The sequence below is a fragment of the Anabrus simplex genome, chromosome 2, assembly GCF_040414725.1.
Source record: "Anabrus simplex isolate iqAnaSimp1 chromosome 2, ASM4041472v1, whole genome shotgun sequence".
NCBI lineage: Eukaryota > Metazoa > Arthropoda > Insecta > Orthoptera > Tettigoniidae > Anabrus > Anabrus simplex.
Window position 1 is genome coordinate 166403905 of NC_090266.1, and position 24058 is coordinate 166427962.

The following is a 24058-nucleotide window of genomic DNA, read 5'->3' on the forward strand; positions in this document are numbered from 1 at the left end:
TGATATACGGCGATGCAATCTCGTGTTTTAAAGGAAACGTACTTATGGGAATGTATAATTTCTACAACCATGATAATTAATTAATCAATTGATTTGAGGTATGCCGAGGACCAACTACAACTATGAATAAACTACAAGGATTTGAAAGCATACTATATATAATTTTTGCATTATTCTTCATTGTTTCTTGTTCTTGTGTTGTAGTATGGCACCATCTCGTGTTATTTTATCAGTATAATAAAATGTTTAGCAAATAATATTTCAAAGAAGATTCTCCTCATTTAATAATATTAGTGTATTCCTCTTAGATTATAGAGAATCCTACTTTCGTTATATTTTATGTAGTGCCTATTCTCTTTTTCGAACATTCCATTGCCCGTATGCTTTATGAGTTCAGCCGGTGATGCAATGAAAGTAGGGAGGACGAGACTTCAAACCTGGTAAGTAACTTCTGGAGGTTCTCATCCAACTATTCCATCTATACATCTGTTTGTGAAACCAAATTATGTATTAGTTGCCCTAAAGTACCCAGTATGGGTACACTATAACGTATTCCTTATTATTTCTCACTTTCAGACCTGTGGAAATCCATCAATTAACAGAACTGACTCCTCTATATCGGTGTACTCTTCACGCATATATCCATGTTGGTCAACCTAGGATTTTAATTCCGCGCGGTCCAGAATTCATATTGGCCACACCCTCGGTTCCTAATTGGCTGAATGCTCCTCTTGGCCAACGAATTCTACACGTGACGAGATGAGCTAACTTCTGGCAACGCTGATCCTTTCCCACGGTCGCAAGCAAGCATCGCGCAACATACAGTGACTTTATGTCTCCATGGACTTCCGGTCTCAACTGTTCTGCAATCTACTACTTTTACAATGCCTGACTGAAATCCATCTCAATATAATTATTGAATATGGCAAATATATACCTGATTGTCTCTTATGGGCCGTCAGGCTACGGCTCAGTATATTAGTGTGCCATCACCCAATAGAAACCTACGATCAGTGTGAGGTGGACAAGAAACTGTATTGGCCTATCTCAATAAAAATGAAGCTTGCTGTCTAACGCTTCCTCCGGTGTAGACCACGCCAATTGACCTAAAGTATCTGTAGTTTACAGACGGGTCCGTCCCCTTGACTGAATAGCCAGAGTAGCAGCCTTAAATTCGGATAATCACTTCACCATCGAGCGACTATGTGGTTTTGATCACATAGCTGTCAGCTTACATTCGGGAGGTAATGGGTTCGACCCACACAGTCGGCAGATATGAACATTTATTCCCCGCGATTTCTTATATTCACACTAAGCCTTCATTAACACCATCCCAGTCCTAGCCCTTTCCTATACACTCGTCGCCATATGACCTGTTTCGGGGCAGAACGGCGCCAGTGGCCGTCATTGTCAACGCTGGTCTAGGCCAATTAATATGTATTTTTATTGAGCAAAATCACCTCATTACCATTTTCGGGAAGGAGAGAGATTCGGATCCCTGTAAACATTAATTCGGCCCTGATACATGTTATTTTAATGAAACAGATTTAGCAGGCAAAGATATGTACCAAACGGTCACATCAATTACTTTTGCTGGTTCTATCATCTTATAGCCAGTATGTTAACGGATAAGTCTTCGCGGTCAGGTAATTCTTTCAACATACCTCTTCCCGACTTCCCGACAGCACTGCTCTCAGAACAGCGACACATTTCTGAAAGTGTACGGCCTCTTCTCTCACAAGAGCTCAGTAAAAAGTACGAAACATATTGTAGGGTAAACCGCCTCCGCAACGTACCATTAGAACTATTGACTCTGAGACTTGTGTTCGACTCCCGGTACCTGCTAGAGATGCATTAATGCCAGGAGGGCTTAAATGTTGTAACAAATGGTACATACGGCTCACCACCATTTTTGTGTGTCTGAAAAGAGCCACGCCATCTCGAGGACATGAGTTTACTCCATACTCGATAAAATAAATATGAAAAGTTTTGTGAAAAATAACTCTAACTAGAACTGCTGAAGTAATCATATTGGGAATTCTTCATGCTGTGGCCTTGCCTATAGTATCAGAAGGGAAATATACTTAGCCGTAGTTGTCGACCACATGATGTGCTGGTTGCGAATCATTTAAATTTAAAATTTCCTTCGGGCCGGATTCCGACCAGAAATCTATGGGTGTCTGTTATCAACTAAGGTACTATCTTTTTTTACAAATCGTTTTACGTTGCACTGACACAGATAGATCTTATGGGGACGACAGGACAGGAAAGGGCTAGAAGTGGGAAGGAAGCGGCCGTGTGAAAATGGGAAACCACGGAAAACCATCTTCAGGGCTGCCGAAAGTGGCGTTCGAACCCACTATCTCCCGTGTACTGGATACTGGCCGCACTTAAGCGACTGTAGCTATCCAGGTCGGTGGTACTATTACTACAGCCCATAATTCTCCCAACTGAGCTACCAGAGGAGATTAAAGTCAATCTACATGATCAAATGGGAAAAAAATGTGAATCCTAACGGACATCAAGAACTCCGCGGGAATGTCAGAGTTTGTTCAGAAGTCGATAAGATGGCAAACTGAGGCCTGTATACTAACAGAAGATAGCCGTTTTGAATATTGGATTTGAAGAATGGCAACCAATTGTATCATAATCCCAGAAAATAACCATATGGAAAACCACGGAACTAAGACGGCTGCTTTATGGAATAAAAATATAGAATTGTGCTCTTCTACCTTGGGGACTCGAATTCCTTAAAACTGGCAAAATGCAGTTGAAATTCGATAAGTTGTTTAATAGTTTTTCCTTATCTTTAATAGTTGACAATATAGCAAAAATATTCCTTAAATTTCGTGCTTAAGACTAACAATCATCAGTAGTTTCATAACGGTTTTATTTTAAGCAATATATTTACCATCAGGTTCAGTTTGCCTTAAATGTATGTGAGGTTTGAATACTGGTCATAAATCGATCAAACACTAAATATAACTGGAATAATTGAATATAACAGGGTATAAGTCAATATTAAAATGATGTGAGTTTTCTCTAAATCACTAACTTGAATTTAAAGTTGGAATAGCTGTGTTAACGAAAAGAGTATGGAAAAGCTGCAGCAGTCATGTCAAGAGAATTGAAAAAGCTTACAGTACTTCCGGAAATATAACATTGTATGCGATGTGACACATTCCTAATTCCAAATCCTACTAAAGAATAAATTACTTCTGAAGCCGAAGATAACAACTTATCTTGCGAGAACACAGGAGATAACCCCAACCTCCTCTGAGGTAGTTAGTCCGGGTGGACTGTCTTATTCTTGTCCTCCTGATGATGATGATGATGATGATGGTGATGAAGGAAGAAGTACAGGATTGTAGACTGTGTTTTAACTGTACGGTATTAACCAGAAAGTAACCAAAAATCATGAAGTACAATCTGCGAGAAGTGAGTTAAATTTAAACAAATGGTTCCTTCCTAATGAAACTAAATTATTAAATGTAGTTCGTATAAAGGAACAACTGGATACTGGCTGAATACAAGTGCCCTTTTGCCATAAAAATCAAAGTGGTGAATTCTTGATATTTTCTCCTGAAACAGAAATTTCATATCGAGAAAATCTTCAAACAAAAATATTACTTAATAATAAATGGATTTAAAATTGATTCCACTTGCTGAAAATAATGGTAAACCTCAATGAAAAATGCTACCAATTCATTTAAAAAGGCCCAACATTTAGGTTTGGTTATTTCTGGTTAATGCTGTTCAATTGTGTTTATTGCTAGCAGCGTCCCATCAGATAATGTGTTCACCTTTTCCAAGGAAGGATTCGCTCTCTCCGATGGTCAGTAGACCGTTGCCAGCAGTCTAATGATGAACAGTGGAAGCAGTGTTAGGTGTAGACGATTCGTGTATTGATATTTCAGAACATACTTCTGATACTAGAGAAGGAGCCTGGATGCTGTAGTATAAAACTTAACTTCGGACAGAGAGGATCCTCGAAAACGGCCGCCGTGAAGACCTAAGCAATAACTTTTTTCTCATTAATCTATATATATAAAGTAGCTTGTCCTGACTGACTGACTGACTGACTGACTGACTGACTGATTCATCATCGCCGAGCCAAAACTACTGGACATAAAGAAATGAAATTTTGGGCATAGATTCATATTATGATGTAGGTGCTCGCTAAGAGAGGATTTTTGGATATTCCGTCGCTAAGGGGGTGAAAAGGGGGGTGAAATGTTAAAATGAGTGTGTCTATATATCAAAACTGTAAAAGTTTACAGATGTGAAAATTAGTATTTAGAATCTTCTTTAAAAATAAGGAAACACGTATTTTTTTGTTTTCAGACAATCCCAATAGGAGGGGTGAAAAAGGGTGAAAAAGGGGTTGAATGCCTTTAATCCGGATACGCTACTTATATCTCAGAAACTGAAGATATTACAGACCTCAAAATTGGTACTTTTGATCGCTGTGAAAAATAAAGAAACATGAATTTTTTTGTTTTTGGAAAATCCAATTAATGCGAGGGTGAAATGGGGGTGAATTTTTAAAATGAGTGCATCTATATCTCAAAAGTTTTAAAGTTTAGAGATGTAAAAATTAGTATTTAGAACCTTCATTAAAAATAAAGGAACCCGTATTTTTTGTTTTCGGAAAATCCCAATAGGAGGGGTGAAAAGGGGTGAAAAATGTGTTGAATGCCTTTAAAGAGAATACATATATCTCAGAAACTGAAGATATCACAGACCTCAAAATTGGTACTTTTGATCGCTTTCAAAAATAAAGAAACACATATTGTTTTGTTTTTGGAAAATCCAGTTAATGCGAGGGTGAAAAGGGGGGTAAATTTTTAAAATGAGTGCATCTATATCTCAAAAGTTTTAAAGTTTAGAGATGTAAAAATTGGTATTTAGAATCTTCATTTAAAATAAAGGAACACGTATTTTTTTGTTTTCGGAAAATCCCAATAGGAGGGGTGAAAAGGGGTGAAAAATGGGTTGAATGCCTTTAAAGAGAATACTTATATCTTAGAAACTGAATATATTACAGACCTGAAAATTGATATTTGGGATCTACTTTAAAAATAAAGAAACAGGTATTTTTTCGTTTTGGGAAAATCCAAATAATGGGGGGTGAAAAGGGGGATGAAATTTTTAAAATGAGTGTATCTATATCTCAAAACATTTAAAGTTTATAGATGTAAAATTTGGTATTTAGAAATCTCCTTTAAAAATAAAGAAACACGTACTTTTTGTTTTCGGAAAATCCTAATAGGAAGGGTGAAAAAGGGTGAAAAATAGGTTGAATGCCTTTAATGAGGCTACTTATATTTCAGAACCTGAAGATATTACAGACATGAAAATTGGTATTTGGGATCTACTTTAAAAATAAAGAAACAGGTATTTTTTCGTTTTTGGAAAATCCAAATAATGGGGGGTGAAAAGGGGGGTGAATTTTTAAAAAGAGTGTGTCTACATCTTAAAACTTTAAACGTTTACAGATGTAATAATTGGCGTTTAGAATCTCCCTTAAAAATAAAGGAACACGTATTTCTTTGTTTTCTCTAAATCCCAATAGGAGGGGTGTAAAAGGGTGAATAATGGGTTGAATGCCTTTAATGAGGATACATATATCCCAGAAACTGAAGATATTACAGAACTGAAAATTTTTAAATGGGATCTCCTTTAAAAATATAGAAACACGTATATTTTTGCTTTTGGAAAATTCAATTAATGGCGGTTAAACAGGAGTGGCAAATTGGGGTGAATTTTTTGAAAGACTTTATACCCCTATCTACAGAATATCTGAGAAGCGTAAAATGTTACAGACGTAAATAGTGGGTATTTGGAATCTCCTGTAAGTGTAAAGAAACATAGGTGATTTGTCTTTGGAAACTCCACTTAAGGGGAACTAAAATGGGGTGAAATTTTAAAATGAGAATTTCTACAGTATATCTCAAAAAACTTAACATGTACAGAAGTGAAAAATGGTCATTTTTATCCAATTAAAAATAAAGAAAAGTGTATTTTTAGTTTTCGGAAATACAACTTGGGTAGTGGGGGGTGGGTGGGGGGGTAAAAGTGACTGAAAATGGTGTTGAATTCTTTTAATTAGGCTACTGATATCTCAAAAATGAAGATGTTACACACGTGAAATTTTATTTTTGGAATCTGCTTTAAAAGTAAACAAACACGTACCTGTATTCTCGGAAAATCCAATGAAGGGGGTTTGGAGTGTTAAAGGATAGAAAAAATTAATTGACTTAATTGTATGAGAATACATACATCTAATAAAAACTAAAGTTGTTACAGACGTGAAAATTGGTGTTTTGATCTCCTTTAAAAACAAAGAAAAGCGCGTTTTGGGGAGAAACAATCTTGGGGGGGAGGGGCGGGAGTGAAAAGGAGTTGAATTCCTTTCATGAGGACACATAAATCAAAAACTTAAGAGGTTAGAGTGGTGATAATTGGTATTTAGAAGATCCTTTACTATTAAAGGAACAAGTATTTTTTGCTTTAATATCACTTTGTGAGGGAGGGGGGGGGGGAGTGTGGAAGGAAGTTAAAAACGTGAATTATTTTTAAGGGGATACTTATATCTCAAAACTGAAGGTAATAAACGTGAACATTGGTATTTGGAATCTCCTTTAAACATAAAGAAACACGCCTTCTTTTAATCTTTTGGAGGGTGGGGGTAAATAAACTTAACGGCGGTGGGGTGTAAAAGGAGGTGAGACCAATTGATTTTACTGTTCGTAATGTACTTACAAGGAGCCTCCGTTGCTCAGTCGGCAGCGCGCCGGCCTCTCACAGCTGGGTTCCGTGTTTCAAATCCCGGTCACTCCATGTGACATTCGTACTGGACAAAATGGAGGCGGGACAGGTCTTTCTCCGGATACTCCGGCTTTCCCTGTCATCATTCATTCCAGCAACACTGTCCAATATTTCATTTCATTTGTCACTCATTGATCATTGCCCCAGAGGGGAGCTTCGGCAGCCGGCACAATTCCTATTGTAGCCGCTAGATGGGGCTTTATTCATTCCATCCCTGATCCTGTCGAATGATAGGAAACAGGCTGTAGACTTGCGATGTACTTATTCTGATCATAAACCGATCATTTTTAATCTTTCCTGGGTTCTTTTTCAACAGCCATATTTTCCTTCGGAGAACGTTCTTAGATTAGAGTAGATTCTCCTGGCATATAAATAAAAATTTAAACACATTTGAAATAAACGATAGGAATGAGATTGGCCGTCAAATTGTTCACCTCTATAATAAGGTCAATAATACACGGAGGTATGTCATTCGTATCGCCAGAAATTCCGCACACTTGCCTACGCGCAACAATGGTGCTGGTCACATTGTTAGCAATCACAATGGCAGCAGATGAAATTTACCTCCAAGTAGCGGTCTTGCATCTTGCTGTGGGGTCCAGAACATCTAATGATAATAATAATAATAATAATAATAATAATAATAATAATAATAATAATAATAATAATAATAATAATAATGTTCTGGACCGTCGTCAAATTGTGCGGACCGCGCTGGAAACGGGTCCTGGCCTGGTAATGACTACGAATACAGTCAAGCCGCGGGTTCAGTACCGCTAAGGCACCCAAGACGACACCACGCCGGATCTCCTTCAGGATTTGATCCATACTAAAAATGCTTATAGGAAAAGATGGCAAAGATTTAGGGACCGAACTGACCGCTTGGAATACCTGGACCTACCTCGCGAAGTACGAAATCGATTGCTGGAAAGAAACATTGAAACATATGAGGAACTTTGCCGTAATCTCTCAGAAAACGAGTCAGATCGCGAATTTCGGAGGATTATATATAAAACGTAAAGCATTTAATTATAAATTTCAGTATAATACCGTAGCGAAGCACGGGTATCTTGCTAGTTTAATGATATAATTTAATTTACCTACTACTTTAACTTTAAACTGTGAAAGGCAGAGGTTTATAAAACTATTCATATATTGTATTCATCATCATCCATGTCAAAATTTTGCTCCTGAGCGCTAGAGAATAGCTACCCTGATCGACTCAGAGGTCTTGTTAACATATTGACATGTTAACATGAGATGGGAAAGGCTTTTTTTTCTGCAGCCAGTTCTCTTACACTCTCTTGTACAGTGCGCGTTATCTGGTATGTTGACTGGATAGGATACCTGGTACTCACCGAGGAGGCTCGGGTTCGATTCTGAGTACAGAAAATACCGAAACCCCATGGTGAGCCATCCTCGAAGGCCCTTGGCCTACCAAGTGACCGCTGCTCAGCCCGAAGGCCTGCAGATTACGAGGTGTCATGTGGTAGGAACGACGAATCCTCTCGGCCGACATTCTTGGTTTTCTGGACCGGAGCCACTATTTCACCTTCAGATAGCTCCTCACTTGTTATCACTCAGGCTGAGTGAACCTCGAACCAGCCCTCAGATCCAGGTGTGTACTGGCAGCAAACTTTAAAACACAAACGCGTGGATCTTCTTCAACCCTAATACCACTTCATGTGTTCCTCAATATTTCATTATCCTTCATGAACTTCAGACGATGCTTATTTGTTCCACCTCCGTCATGCAGTTTATAATTCTACAGATGGGAGGTTCAACATAGCAACATAAGAAATTCGAATGAAATCATTAGGTAGGAAGACACTAATCGACATTGTACCTCTCAGGAATGCCTTTACCGGGCAAGTTGGCTGTACCTTTAGGGGCGCGCAGCTTCGAGCTTGCATCCGGAGATAGTTTGTTTGAACCCTACTGTCGGGAGCCCTGAAGGTGGTTTTCTGTATTTTACCATTATTACACCAGGCAAATGCTGGAGTTATACCTTAATTAAGGCCATGGCCGGTTCCTTCCCATTCATAACCTTTTACTGTCACATCATCGCCATAAGACCTATCTGCGTCGGTGCGAAGTAAAGCAAATTGTAAAAAAATAGGAGGAAAGCCTTTGTTTTTACACTATGAATAGCGAATAAAACAAGTACAGATACAGTCGTCCTGCTCTCTGTAATGAACTTCCTCCACGGTAAAAAGCAAAAGGAATAGGATTTTCAAATCTTTCAGGTGGGTCTGACTTATAAAGTACATACCATACTTTCAAATCTGATGAAAGCAACGGAAAACTAGATCGCCCCCACATTTTCCTAGTACGCCTCTTCAGTGACGCCAAGGCTGATGGCGTAGCTGTTGAGGTCCAAACCAGCCTTCAGGCTGAGCACTCAACATACATACATTATCAAGTCGTGGAGAATTCAATTCGTGATGAATGAAGTTCTGCGATTTCATTATTGAAAGCCTGCTATGAAAAGTATTGTTTTAACTTTTCGACATACAAAGTAAAATCTGATAAAATTCCCAAATCATGTTTGTATGGACGAAAGGGATGTATATACAGAGTTCCTTTGTTCTGAATATCTACGTCGACGCGACATGAGGTTACAACATTGTAGCTAGCCAAGTTCCTACTTGGCAGATACCCGCATCACAAACATGCCAGAGAAGTTGCCGATGAATCGTAAGGTTGTGAGAGGGTCGATTGGGAAAAAGTTCGTTGTCACTAAATAGTTTACTTGCGGTAAGATCTACCATCGGAGTTGGATTTCGGAAACATCGGGCACGACCTGATACCTATTATCTTCAGTTGTGACGTACTTTATTTTATTTCTGAATGTATATTTCTTTGGACGTTTATCTTATTTGCTTCATATTTTTTACGGTCACCCGTTCATTAACGAGAAACTTTCGTGGGGTATTTGCTTCATACGCCTGTAATGATAACATAGGACTGCCTAACCCTTCGTAACCAAGATATTTAAATAGAAAATCTCTTCGGCAGAAAATAGATCTATGCCATCATGTGTGGTAGGCAGGATTCTTTCTCTGTTACTATTTGCTTCCTTCTTATGTTCATAGATATGATGATCTGAGGATAACGACCGAGTTGGCCGTGTGGATATGGACGCGCAGCTATGCGCTTGCATTCGTAACCCTACTGTCAGTAGCAATGAAGGTGGTTTTCTGCGGTTTCCCATTTCCCCACCAGGCTGTACCTTTATTAAGGCGACGGGCGCTTCCTTCACACTCCTCGCTCTTTTGCTATCCCATTGCCGCTATAATACCTATCAATGTCGATGCGACGTATATAAACGTGTAAAATAATGCAAATAAATAAATAAATAAATAAATAAAATTAAAAAAATCTGAGGATAGCAATATTTGCTAACGAAATTTGTTACTGAATAAGAAACATAAATATTTCGATCACAGCCGGCACCCCCCTTTATTACATTCTGCATCCCCCACTTTGAGGAACACTGCTCAAATGGAGACTGGCAAAAATAAACATGTATGTAGATTTCTGGACTCTTTGGATTGTTTGTATGGTATAACCATAACGAACACCAGTCTTTCGAGGGTCTTTGGAATTATTGTTACTTCTCTTTGCAAGTGATCAATGTGAACAACGTCACACTCGCGAGGCAGATATGGCTCAGTTACCACGAAGGTATAGGCCAGAAAGTTAATTGGGGACTGGCATTCTATATTATTATAAGGGGCAGCAGACATTTTACAAGGTCAGAAACTTACTGGCAAAAATAAAGTCCATAATTAAAAGTCAACAGGAATCTCTGCTTGAAGTAAGGGAGATATACGAACACGTTTAAAGTGAAATATAGTTAAATTCGAATTATTTATGGAGATTGAGAATTTAAAGCCAGCCTCGTGGTGTAGATCCAGAGTGTCTGTCTCTTACACAAAGACCACTCTAATCCTGGACTGACAGCCAGAATAAGGGTCACTCAATTTCATGATACCAACTCAGGAGCTGACGATATGAGAGTCAGCGAAGCTGATGATGTAAGCCCAGCAATACGACTGAGGGTATCACCATCAGCATGCTCACCAAGTGGCATTGCATTCCTCGCTGGGCAGCAGTCGTCTTGGAAGGTCCAGGTCCTTAATGCCACGGGCTAACATTTTTGTTAAGCTGATGAGTATTTAAAATAATCTTAACCTTGCAACAATTTTTCAATTATTTCCGCCTAATATAAGTCAGACTCCTTAGCTGAATGGTCAGCGTACTGGCTTTCAGTTCAGATGGCCCCGGGTTGGATTCCCGGCCGGATCGGGTATTTTAAAATGCGTATAGTTCATTCCTCTCACTTGATGTTTGCCTTCGTCTTAATATACCTTACTTCGTCCATAAACAACATATTACACTACCAACCACGACAGAAACCTACCATACCGAGCTCGATAGCTGCAGTCGCTTAAGTGCGGCCAGTGTCCAGTATTCGGGAGATAGTGGGTTCGAACCCCACCGTCGGCAGCCCTGAAGATGGTTTTCCGTGGTTTCCCATTTTAACACCAGGCAAATGCTGGGACTGTACCTTAATTAAGGCCACGACAGCTTCCTTCCCACTCCTAACACCTTCCTGTCCCATCGTCGCATAAGACGTTTCTGTGTCGGTGAGACGTAAAGCAACTTGCAAAAACAAAAGACAAAAGAGAAACCTACCATAGTGAATACTGTACATCACTCCACAAATGGTCGGCGTCAGGAAGGGCATCCAGCCATAAAATGTGCTAAATCCAGAGGAAGTGGTGACCCCAATAAACTGGGAAATAGACCAGGAAGAAGAAGATAAATATTTCCGCTTATATATATATATTGGCTGGAATTTTAAAACTGAATCATTGAAGGTTTGATGAAGTTCGCTCGCTCGAGCCTAATACGGGATATAACCAAAGCAAAGTTAATGACTTATCGAAATCGGACAATTTGCAGTCTAGTTAGTGCAAAGTAATGGGGCCAGAGTTCAGTTCGGTACTATGGCCTGTTTATTTCCGCTTCTGCTCTAGTCAACAGCACATTCACGTTGTTACCAGTCCAAAGTTGCTCAGCCCATTAAATGACAAATTGTTGCTGTTATTGAAACTATTTCCTAGGCATCTGAAAGTATTCAGTAATGGGAAAATGTAACACCAAGTTCACATTTTCAATAATTATTTATCATGATCCCGACATTGAGATAAATCTTAAAGTACAGAGCGAGATAGCTACGCAGTTTGAGTCACGTTTCAGTGAGCTTGCATTCGGGAGACAGTGAATTTGGACCTTACTATCGGCAGTTCTGAAAATGGTCTTTCACATCGGGGGCTTGTCGCTTCTTTCCATTGTCGCCATGAGACTTGCTTTTGTCGGTGTGACTTAAAACGAACTATGAAGAAATCTTAAAGTAACCTACAAAGCTACAGAAAGTCAGTTGTGGAAACAAAATGCTATTAGACATACTGCATGGACTATAAGAAAAACATAATATGCAGGAATTACAGATTATCCATATTATAATATGACACAGATTTCTGAAATCACGAAGGTAAAGGAACTTTGAAAACATGCGTATTTTCTACTAGTAACACTCCACAACTGAAATATTTTAGACAATGAAACAATCACTTCATGTAGCAGCTCGAACAAGTTCTGGAAAACAACGGATATATCACATTGGCATTGCCAATAAAAAGACTTCTTCAACTCTTATGCAGCAAAAAGAAAATATCCAACCGGGGATCATAGACGTTAAGGGGTTAAGTCAGAACATCGCCGGCTCTTCACCAATGCTACGACAAAGGCATAACACCTGACATAATCATGCATTAATGAAAGAAATTGGAATATAATGGAATTAAATTTATTCAAGGATTTATGGACCAGACAACTGCAGACGTGCCACTCGGGTAATAATCTGAGGGTAGGCGTAGTTTTCTCTTTGAGGAGCCGAGTGATCAAATTGAGTTCTAAGGTTCGATACCAGTTATTCTGAGTGCGACTTCTTCCCAGATGTTCCTCGTACCGGCGAGTTGGCCGTGCGGTTAGGAGCGTGCAGATGTGAGCTCGCATCCGGGAGATAGTGGGTTTGAACCCCACTGTCGGCAGCCCTAAAGATGGTTTTCCGTGGTTTCTCATTTTCACACCAGGCAAATGCTGGGGCTGTACCTTAATTAAGGCCACGGCCGCTTCCTTCCCATTCCTAGGCCTTTCCTCTCCCATTGTCGCCATAAGACCTATCTGTGTCGGTGCGACGTAAAGCAACTAGCAGAAAAAAGAAGATATTCCTCATTCACTCCTACAAAATACGAAACACTATCTTCTTCTTGTTCTGAAAACGAACCGAATGTTCAAACTAGTGCAAATTCAGGTACCCTGTAACAATTTATGTTATCAAACATTTTTGCACACTCATGTATACTGGGACGATGTTCAGAAAATCTACCATCCCTTCCTTCTTCATGTGAATAAGTAGTAGCAACAAATAGAGGTAGTTGGTGGTAAAGAACTCCGACAGGAAACTCCCAGCAACATTAGACTATAGTAATTCACTCAAACTTAGATGAGTTATTAAATAGATTGCATCATTATTAAGGGTGAAGTACGTAAGGATTCTCTACAGACTCCAAGTTTACACGAGTGCGGGGAAATACAACCCCGGAACCCTTCGTGGGAAGCCCCTGAGGTGCACAAATTTAAGGGAACTGTTTGTTGATAAATCTCAAGTTTCCTTGGTAGTTCCTTAACCTATTTATGAAAAGTTGACACTCCTGCACAAACGTAAGGCTAATATTAATCCGAAATATTCACGTTTCTGTCTGACTCATTGGCTGAATGGTCAGAGTTAAGGATTTCGGTTGAGAGGGTCCCGGGTTCGGTTTCCGGCCGGGCCAGGGATTTTAATCGTGTCTGATTAATTTTTCTGGCTCGGGGACCGGGCGTTTGTGGTTTCCCCATCACTTTACTCTTCATATTCGGACAACTCACCATACTACCAACCACCACAGACACACACTATACAGTATAGGGTTGACGTCAGGAAGGGCATCTGGCTGTTAAACAGAGTCAAATCCAATTGTGTGATCCAGTTCGCACCCGCGACGCCAAAGCGGTGGAAAAAATGTCGGAAGAAGAAGAAGGATATTAACATTGCCGATTATATGATAGGTAATTTTGCATGATAAGTATGGCTTTTTTCGATACTGTGTATTTATGACAAAATTACGTTCCGTATTTCTATTTATTTGGTGCTCACCTCCAAATATCAAGTCTGCAGGACTGAATTCTTGCAAAGTCGGCTGGCATTTACGAGTGCATAAAATGTAATTAAATTTCTTGGCTTGCAATGATAGAGCAGTTCTGGGACAATTTCAGCACGCTGGTGCCTTAGGACAGTCTCATATTTGTTCAATGATATAAAACATACGGAATTCACTATTATTATTTTTATTATAATAATAATAATAATAATAATAATTATTATTATTATTATTATTATTATTATTATTATTATTATTATTATTATTATTATTATTCTGCCTGGTCCTTATCTCAAATTATTGGGATCGGCACTTGATATGAATTTGGCCCAGTTTTACGGCTGAGTGCCTATTATTATTATTATTATTATTATTATTATTATTATTATTATTATTATTATTATTATTATTATTATTATTATTATTATTATTATTATTATTATTTTATTATTATTCAGAGAAACACCAATAATACGGACACTGATCGGACGCAAAACTTTGTCCGTATCTAGGAGGTGCCCGTTAATGGAGGGTATGCTTGCATAAGCTAGACATTATAAGATATGTTATAACTAAGTATGTAGTCATGTACGGTATGTTAACAGTTACTAAATCTTCAAATGGAGTGAACTTAAATTACTGCCTGATACTGAACTCCAGATCACCAACTCCCAATGTTTTATGACGCATTTCTCCTTTTTGAAAATCTTTTGGGCTGGTTTGTCGAGAATATTTCACATTGAATATTTTTTTCTAGAGAATGACCTGTAGTTGTACTGGCTGAAGGCTTTCGGTATCTCTGCAAAGGAAAGTAAATGCTAACAATTGTTCAACCATTCGTTAAGCTGAAACATAGTTAGTTTTCGAAGTATCTGGTTTAACGTCACACTAACATGTCGAAAGTTTCATCGAGGCAAGGATGCGAAAGGGCTACGATTGGGAAGGTAGTGTCCGTGGACGTAAATGAGGCACAGCCAGAGCATTTGCCTGGAGTGAAAATGGGTAACTTCATATAACAACCGTCAGGACTGCCGACGGTAGGATCCGAACCCGCCATCTACCGAATACAAGCTCACAGCTAACTCGCTCGGTAACCATCTATACCATCATTTTACTCACTGTCACTAAACTCACCAACTTACACTTCGGTTGCTTGCACGTCTTTCAAGAGGAAAAATAACTACTAGAAGATTCGATTCAGGGTCATTTGAACCAGGTAGGATACGAACATGTTGATGCCAGTGAATACGATTTGATTAACAGTAGTGTACAGTTTGAAAAAAATGCATTGGATATCGGTTAAATAGTGAACGATGTTTCCAATTCCCTTTGGCAGCTTTAGCACAAAATTCTGCCTTGAATAAACCATTCCGAATTGTGTATTTTCTTACAGTTTTCCCAGCCAAGTTAATTGATCACACTGCACTCTGTACTGTGAAAAAATTGGTGAGATCAGGGACAGAAGATGCAATGACAAGGTCTTCTATCAGCCACCTCAATATTAGATATCTGTACTAGCATCTGGAATCGTGAACGATGCCTTGATCAAGAGGTTGAACGAGAGAATAAATCAAATCAAATCTGTCACAAATAAGCTGCATTTCGGGCAGTCGCAAGATACCAGATTCCTATATGTAGTTAACCTAGATTTTGCTTAAATAATTGCGAAGTACTTGGAAATTTTTTGAACAATTCCCTTGGTAAATTGTTCCAATCCCTAACTCTCCTTCCTATAAACGAATATTTGCCCCAATATTTCCTCTTGAATTCCAACTTTATCTTCATAATGTGACCTTTCTTACTTATAAAAACACCACTCAAACTTATTCGTTTACTAATGTCATTCTACGCCATCCCTTCACAGACAGCTCGGAACATACCACTTACCCGAACAGCCCGTCTACTTTCCCCTATGTTTTCCAAGCTCAAACTTTGCAACATTTTCGTACCGCTACTCTTTTGTCGGAAATTACCCAGAACAAACAGAGCTGTGTTTCTTTGGATTTTTTTCCATTCCTCGAATCAAGTAATCCTGGTGAGGGTCCCATACACTGGAACCATACTCTAGTTGAGATCTTACCAGAGACTTATATGCCCTCTCATTTACATCCTTACTACAACCCCTAAATACCCTCATACCGGGCGAGTTGGCTGTGCGTGTAGAGGCGCGCGGCTGTGAGCTTGCATCCGGGAGATAGTAGGTTCGAATCCCACTATCGGCAGCCCTGAAAATGGTTTTCCGTGGTTTCCCATTTTCACACCAGGCAAATGCTGGGGCTGTACCTTAATTAAGGCCACGGCCGCTTCCTTCCAACTCCTAGGCCTTTCCTATTCCATCGTCGCCATAAGACCTATCTGTGTCGGTGCGACGTAAAGCCCCTAGCAAAAAAAAAAAAAATACCCTCATAACCAGGTGCAGAGATCTGTACCCTTTATTTAAAATCCCATTTATGTAATTACACCAAAAAAGAAGGTCACTCCCTATTTTAACACCTAAATTTACAGTGACAACCATAAGGAACTTTCATCCCTACAAATGCAGTAATTAAATGTATAGGGCTTTTCCTATTAGTGAAACTCAATCCTTACTTATAACTCCTTTTATCATCCTTCTCACAACATTGTTGAGCTTTTTCTTTCAGTTGCTCACAAACTTGTAACTTATTTATTACACTGTACAATATAACATCATCCTTAAAATGCTCTATTTCTGATTCCACTTCTTTACTCTTATTATTTATATACATACATATAAGATAATGCAATGATCCAATAATAGTAACTTGAGGAATTCCCTTCTTAAAGATTACAGGATCAAACTCTAATTCTATGCGTTATACATTTTAGAAATATAGCCACCCAGTCAGTCACGATTTGGTCTAGTGAAATTGCACTCACTTTTCCCAGTACTGTCCCATCTATCAAATGTCATAGACAGGTCCATTGCGATACAGTCCATTTGACCGCCTGAACCCAAGATATCTGCTATAACTAGCTGGAATCCTACAAGTTTAGCTTCAGTGGAATAACCTTTCCTAAACACGAATGACCGTCTATCGAACCAGTTACTTATTTCTCAAACATGTCTAATGTAATCAGAAATGACGCTTTCCCAGGGCTTACATGCAACACATGTCAAAATGTCTGGCCTGTAAATTCCGGCTTTATGTTTATCACCCTTTCCTTTACAGACAGAGGCTACTATAGTAACTCTCCGTTCAATCGGCACAGCGCTTTCATGCAATGCAAACAATAATGAAATAAGTACTACAGACATGGTACTATACCCCAAACAATTATTGCCAAAAGATCTCTTCAAATCCAGCTGCTTTTCGAGTTGGAAAATGTTTGTAACTTATTGTAAATGTCCCTATTATCGTAGGTAAATTTCAATACTTCGTTAGTGTTATCCTTGTAACCAATAATTCTTATATACTGCTGACTGAACACTTCTGCCTTCTGTAGATCCTCACATAAACACTCTCCTTGTTCATTAATGATTCCTGGAATATCCTTCTTGGAACCTGTTTCTGTCTTAAAGTACCTGTACATACCCTTACATGTTTCACTAAAATTTGTATGAGTGCCAGTTATGATTTCAATCATGTTACTCCTTTGCTGACTTCTTTGCTAGACTCAATTCCCTAGTGAGTTCCTTCAATTTCACTTTACTTCTGCAACCATATCTAATTCTATTTTTTTCCAGCCTGCACCTCCTTCCTAGACTCTTTTTCTTCTGTTATAATATAGCGCATCTTTACCATTCCTTACTACCTTTAAAGGTACATACCTCTTTACACATTCCTCAACACTTAGTGCATCTGGTTTTACCAGCATCACATCCAGAATATTTTTCCCCCTAGTTGGTTCCATCACTTTCTGATTCAACTGTCCTTCCCAGACTAACTTATTTGCCATTTGTTGGTCATGCTTCCTGTCGTTCGCATTGCCTTCCTAAGTGGCATTTGGTAAATTGAGATCACCTTCCATGTCTGTACACTCCAAAATCATTAAATTGCTTATTATCTTTAGAGATGAGCCTTACACTTTGAATTTCATGTTTGTCACATTTAACTTTTGTGTAGCTTACAAACTCTTCTTTCACCACAATGAATACTCTCCCCTTACCATTCCTATCCTGCCTCTATTATAAACACTATAGTTCCGCGAGAAAATTTATGCATCCATTACATCATTTCCCAGCCATGATTCAACTCCCATTATAATATCTGGTAAGTATTAAATTGCTTAATTGTTTTCCTTTCTTTACAATACTTCGACAGTTCAACACTAACACTTTTTTGTCATCCTTATTTGACTTCTAGTTCACTGTACCCTTATCACCGCTCCGTAGTCCACTCCATTTCCCTGAATATACCTCCCTAAAACCCCTCTAAACAAACTTCCTAACATATACGTACCACTGCGGTTCAAGTGAAGGCCATCTGGACGTAGATCCTTAACCTAATTCCTGGATAACACATTACGCTGTTTCCCTTTGTTCCACACAATTTCCCCACATGCCCGACAATTGAATCACCCACCCATTAGGATCTACAAATCTCACTCCCAATTTCCAACATACCCATTCCATAGTCTCATTAAAATCCTCAATGGCACTCCAGTCAGTATCACTCCTACACATTATCCCATTGAAAACAATCTCTGCTACCTTAAACTTCTTCCGTTCATGCTGTAAATTGATTCCACACATCCTCAAATATGCTACAACCTATTCCCGCTTGCTTTACGCCATTGGTTAGAACGTGGAATGTTACCACCTCCTCCTCATCCTTATGGCAATGTCCTTGCTTCCAGTCCCATAAATCTGCGAGGGATTGATACATTTCCACTAAAAAGAGGTTTTGGTTTTTCGTCTGCCAAGGTTCAAAGGAGTTGCACAGTCAGATGCCCGTTTGAAAATTTTCCTTTGTTACATATTTCTCCCCTGAAAATTAGAGTTTTTCAGGAAAGGCACGAGTAAATAGACTGGTTTCGTCCGCATTATAAACGTCTTCTTTATAATCTGCAATAATCGAGGATAGTTTCTCTTCCTAGTGTTCAAATTGCATTTCAGCGATTTCAGCATATTTCCCACACACAGTTTCGAAGGTATGTTGTAACTATCTCGAAATATTTCCAATCAAGCATTCGAAGCTTTAAAATCTTCATAGCCTAGTTCTCTTGCTAATTCCATAGTCTTTCCTTGAGGAAATTTTTAGCGTCATACAGCTAAAAACCATTCAAGCATAACTTTATCAATAGCGAGACGTCGAGTTTTAGAAAATTTGTTTTTTTACTATTGTCATCACCGTTTAATAGTTCGACTCGTTGGCTGAATGGTCAGCGTACTGGCCTTCGGTTCAGAGGGTCCCAGGTTCGATTCCCGGCCGGGTCGAGGATTTTAACCTTCATTGGTTAATTCCAATGGCCCGGGGGCTGGGTGTTTGTGCTGTCCCCAACATCCCTGCAACTCACACACCACACATTACACTATCCTCCACCACAATAACACGCAGTTACCTACACATGTCAGATGCCGCCCACCCTCATCGCAGGGTCTGCCTTGCAAGGGCTGCAGTCGGCTAGAAATACCCACACGAAATTATTATTACACCGTTTAATATACCGTTCTTCTGTTGAATTTATTTATGTCGTTCAAACACTTGTTTTCTTTCAGCGCAATCGATTGTTTCAACCTTTTCCTGAATTGGTAAACTTTTCTTTTTAGATGCCTTTAACTGTGTAATGACAGAAAGCTACTACACAGAACTACTGGGCCCCTTTGTTGTCTCCGCTCGACACTCCATTGTCAGAGCTAAAAGTGGACTTCCTGTGCTGAAATGAAGAGGAACAGATTTACGACAAGCCTTCCAAATTCCTACTAATTGTAATTGCCGAAACTCATTAGGCTACCACGACAAAAACATTTAGAGAGAACACCTGTAGAGCACTGCATTTAGTTGAATTCACGAGTCCTTTGAGACAGATATACCTACACCGACGTGCGGTTCAGTCTTCACTCTATTTGTGTACGAAGAGAAGAGGTAAATGCATACTTTGAGACCGTAGAATAAATGTCCATGTCCGTACCTAGGGGTGTCCGCATCTTAGAGGGGTCCGTAAGGAGATGTTTCGCTCAATTTTTATTATTGTTATAGTTATTATTGGGAGCTAATATAGCTGAATTGCACTTTATCACCTACCCCCCAACAAAAAATCCATTGCTTACAACTCAGAAGGTATGTCCATCTTTTCAGTATAGACTAGTTTCCCTTCAGCTGAATGTTCTTATTCTACCATGTCGGGGTAGTAGTGTGGATGTGGTAGCATGTGAAACACCTATTTTGCAGTGGTGGCGGTCGTTCCCCGATTCGAACGGGGGTGCACATTATTATTTTCCAAGATATCACATTTAACCCAATTTCCTGGCTGATCACTTTTAAATTTGATGATCCAATTCGCGTACAATTGCCACATATAGGTTCTGTTGGTATGGTTCCGGTTCCAGAAATTTATCCAGGATAACGCCCTCCGCGTCCCGAAACACCATGGTTGTGTGGTTGACCAAGGACTAAATCCGAGTTTTCTTTGGGGCTAGGCTACTGGTTCATGATATCTTATCCCCAGTCACATTGTTCGACGTGAAGTCTGCTTGGGCCTTGATTTGATGTGGTAGAAGATCATTATCCTCATCCTCAAGCACGTCTGTGGTGGTACTTCCTCTTTGCACAGAAACGACCAGTGGCACTGCGTCAGAGTAGAATTTGAGACCGAGTACCGACATTAATAATAATAATAATAATAATAATAATAATAATAATAATAATAATAACTAGGATTGCGTTATCTTACAATCCCTTCTTCTTAGGCAGCCTTGAATTTAGAGGATGCTGCAGTGCGCAGTCGAGTTGAGACTGCAATCGTCTCAGTCTCAAACAAGTGTAAGTTACGTGGCTTCTCCACTAAATACTAACCTGTTCGTAGACTGAACGAAGGTTTGTTTGTCTTGCTAAAGAGGCTTGATATTCAGCATCTGAGAATGGAGAAGTTCGAGTCTCATATACCTGCTTCCTCGAAAAAAAAAAAATGAAACTAGCGGAAATGGGATGGAAATGGGCACCAAGGCAGTAGTAATCATGGATCAGTGGAGCAAATTTTAACTAAGATAAGAGTATTTTAAGGGATTATGTATCAGCATTTTTATAAAATAAGGGTAGACCTTCCATATTAATATTAATTTTAAAATCTGCTCAAAGTTGATTTTAGTAATGATGATAATGGTAGCATTTAATAATATTATTAATAATAATACTGTACTTCGATACACAAGAAGTCAAAACAATTTCAGATAGTTACGTTATTTTATTGAGCATCAAACTATCGATATTCGCCTCTGTGGTTTAGTGGTTAGTTTAATTAGCTGTCACGCCCAGAGGCCCGGGATCGATTTCCGGCTCTGCCACGAAATTTGAAAGTGGTACTAGGATGGGAACGGGATCCACCCAGCCTCAGGGTGGTCATCTGAGTAGAGGGGGAGGAGGTCGGTACCCACCTCAGTCATCCTCGAAGTGGTTTTCCGTGGTTTCCGTGGTTTCCCACTTCTCGTCCCGGCAAATACTGGGGTGGTAACTAACTTAAGGGCACGGCCGCTTTCTTCCCTCTTCCTTGTCTATCCTTTCCAATCTTTCCATCAACCCCTACAAGGCCCCTCTTCAGTATAACAGGTGATCCCATCTGGGAGACGTACTGGTCCTCCACCCCACTTTTAAACCCTACTGAATATCTCACGCTCCAGGACGTTGCCCTTGATGCGTTAGAGATGGGATCCATCGCTGAGTCTGGGGGAGAAACCAACCCTGACCCTGGAGGGTAAACGGATAAAATAAATAAATAAATAAATAAATAAATAAATAAATAAATAAATAAATAAATAAATAAATAAATAAATAAATAAATAAATAAATAAATAGTGTAAACCTACTCCCTTCCAGCCCAGTTCACCCTGACCATGCTGTCACACTGCGCCACAGGAAGATTTGTCGTCCAACAGCATCCTCCATGATTAGTGATCATCTCCACGTTATCCCCGAGTGTACTGATAATGGCGGTAAAAATGTGCTCATATACGTCAGCTTCCTTTCGACAGATGTTCTGCCACGTAAAGAACTCCTGCGGGACAACATTCACGTACTCCAGTGTGTCTGAAAACCATAAAAATATAGGTAGAGGGGCGTAAAACTAGTAACATTATTATTACGATATGGCACGGTGTGTTCATACAAGCCTTGGTATTTTACTATGGTGAAGAGGTATAATTCTCTTTTTCTGAAACAATATTCAGGATTTTTTGAATCTATTAATCCCAGCCCTTTTCTATATCATCGTCGCCATGTCTGTGTAGGTGCGACGTAAAGAAATAGCAACTCTTTTTATTAATGAATCGAGTGAAGTTTCATATTTTGTATATTGTACTGTTTGCAGGTGTGATTTTTCAGCATTGTATGGCGGGAAATATGATCTCCAGATTTTTGGTTTTAGAAGACTGGTTAAGATCCGGGTTTTATTATGTGGCACGTGGGTGTTGTAGGTGATGGCGAAAGGTCATCCTGTTCTGAGACAGAGTTTATATTACAACTAGCAAAATACCCGTGTTTGGCTACGGTTTTGAACTGAAAGTTATTAGTCAAAGTTTTACATTTTGGAGAGTCCATTGTTAGCTGAGCCTGTAAAATACACCCCCAATTCGTACGTCAGACTGTTTTGTGGGAATTATTACTTATTTCCTGATCTAACACTCAGTTTGAAAACCGTACAAAAAATTGGAATGCTTTAAACCCTATCTTATTTAATACCTACAACGTAAAAGAGACCAACCTGTGAAATTTTCTACATCGAACAGTAGTAGAGATATGAATGCTGTTTTAGGGGTGAATGTTTTAAAATATTTATTAACAGCTAGGTAATAGAAGATCACCCTCCAGGTAAAAATTTAAGTTCGTGCCTGAAACGGCTTCGGAAAAATTGATATTGTGTTTTTAAGAGTCAACCACTATCCAAATCCCTTAGGGGAGAAATATTTTGAAGTATACGATATTTTACATCTAGGACATAAAATTATTTATTTAATTATTTATTTATTGAATTTAGCAGCGGCGAAGTTAGGGCTCGTGGCTTTCTCTTACACTTAACCACATAATTAATCTACAGATAATACATATATAAATGAAATGTACTATTCTATCATAAAATCAAAAATAAGCTAAAAATTACAGATTTGGACAACATATAATGAAGAAAGAAAGCAGAGTTCAACAAATAAAATAGAATAAAATTCGGAGCGTATAGATAATGAGAAAGAGACAAAGTCATAATGAAAAAGTAAGATACAAAAATAAGCAATGCGTAAAGAGAACACAATAAGTAATAAAGTAAATGGAAATATAAGTATGGGCATAAAAGTGATCTATGTACATGAGTAAGAAGCTAAATATTATGTATATTACACTATAATAATAATAATAATAATAATAATAATAATAATAATAATAATAATAATAATAATAATAATAATAACAATCACACAACCTATCATACGTCATCATACACACGAAACAATCAGCGGTATTCAACAGGTAATCTCTACATGCAGTCTTAAATTTCGATATTGAGTTTGAGTTCCTGACAGCAGCTGGGAGTGAATTCCAAAGTCGTGACCCAGACACAACGAAAGATCTGTTATATATTGAAGAGTGGTTGACGGGAATAGCGAGAAAAGTGCCAGATCTAGTGTTACAATTATGGAATGAGGATAATAAATGGAATTTTGAAGAGACGTATTTGGGTAGTTTTTCCCTCTGAGTTCGATATATCAACGTGAGTACATGGAATTTCCGGCGCTTCTCGCATTTCGGCCAGGAAAGAAATGTGTAGCTAGGGGTTATGTGAGCATC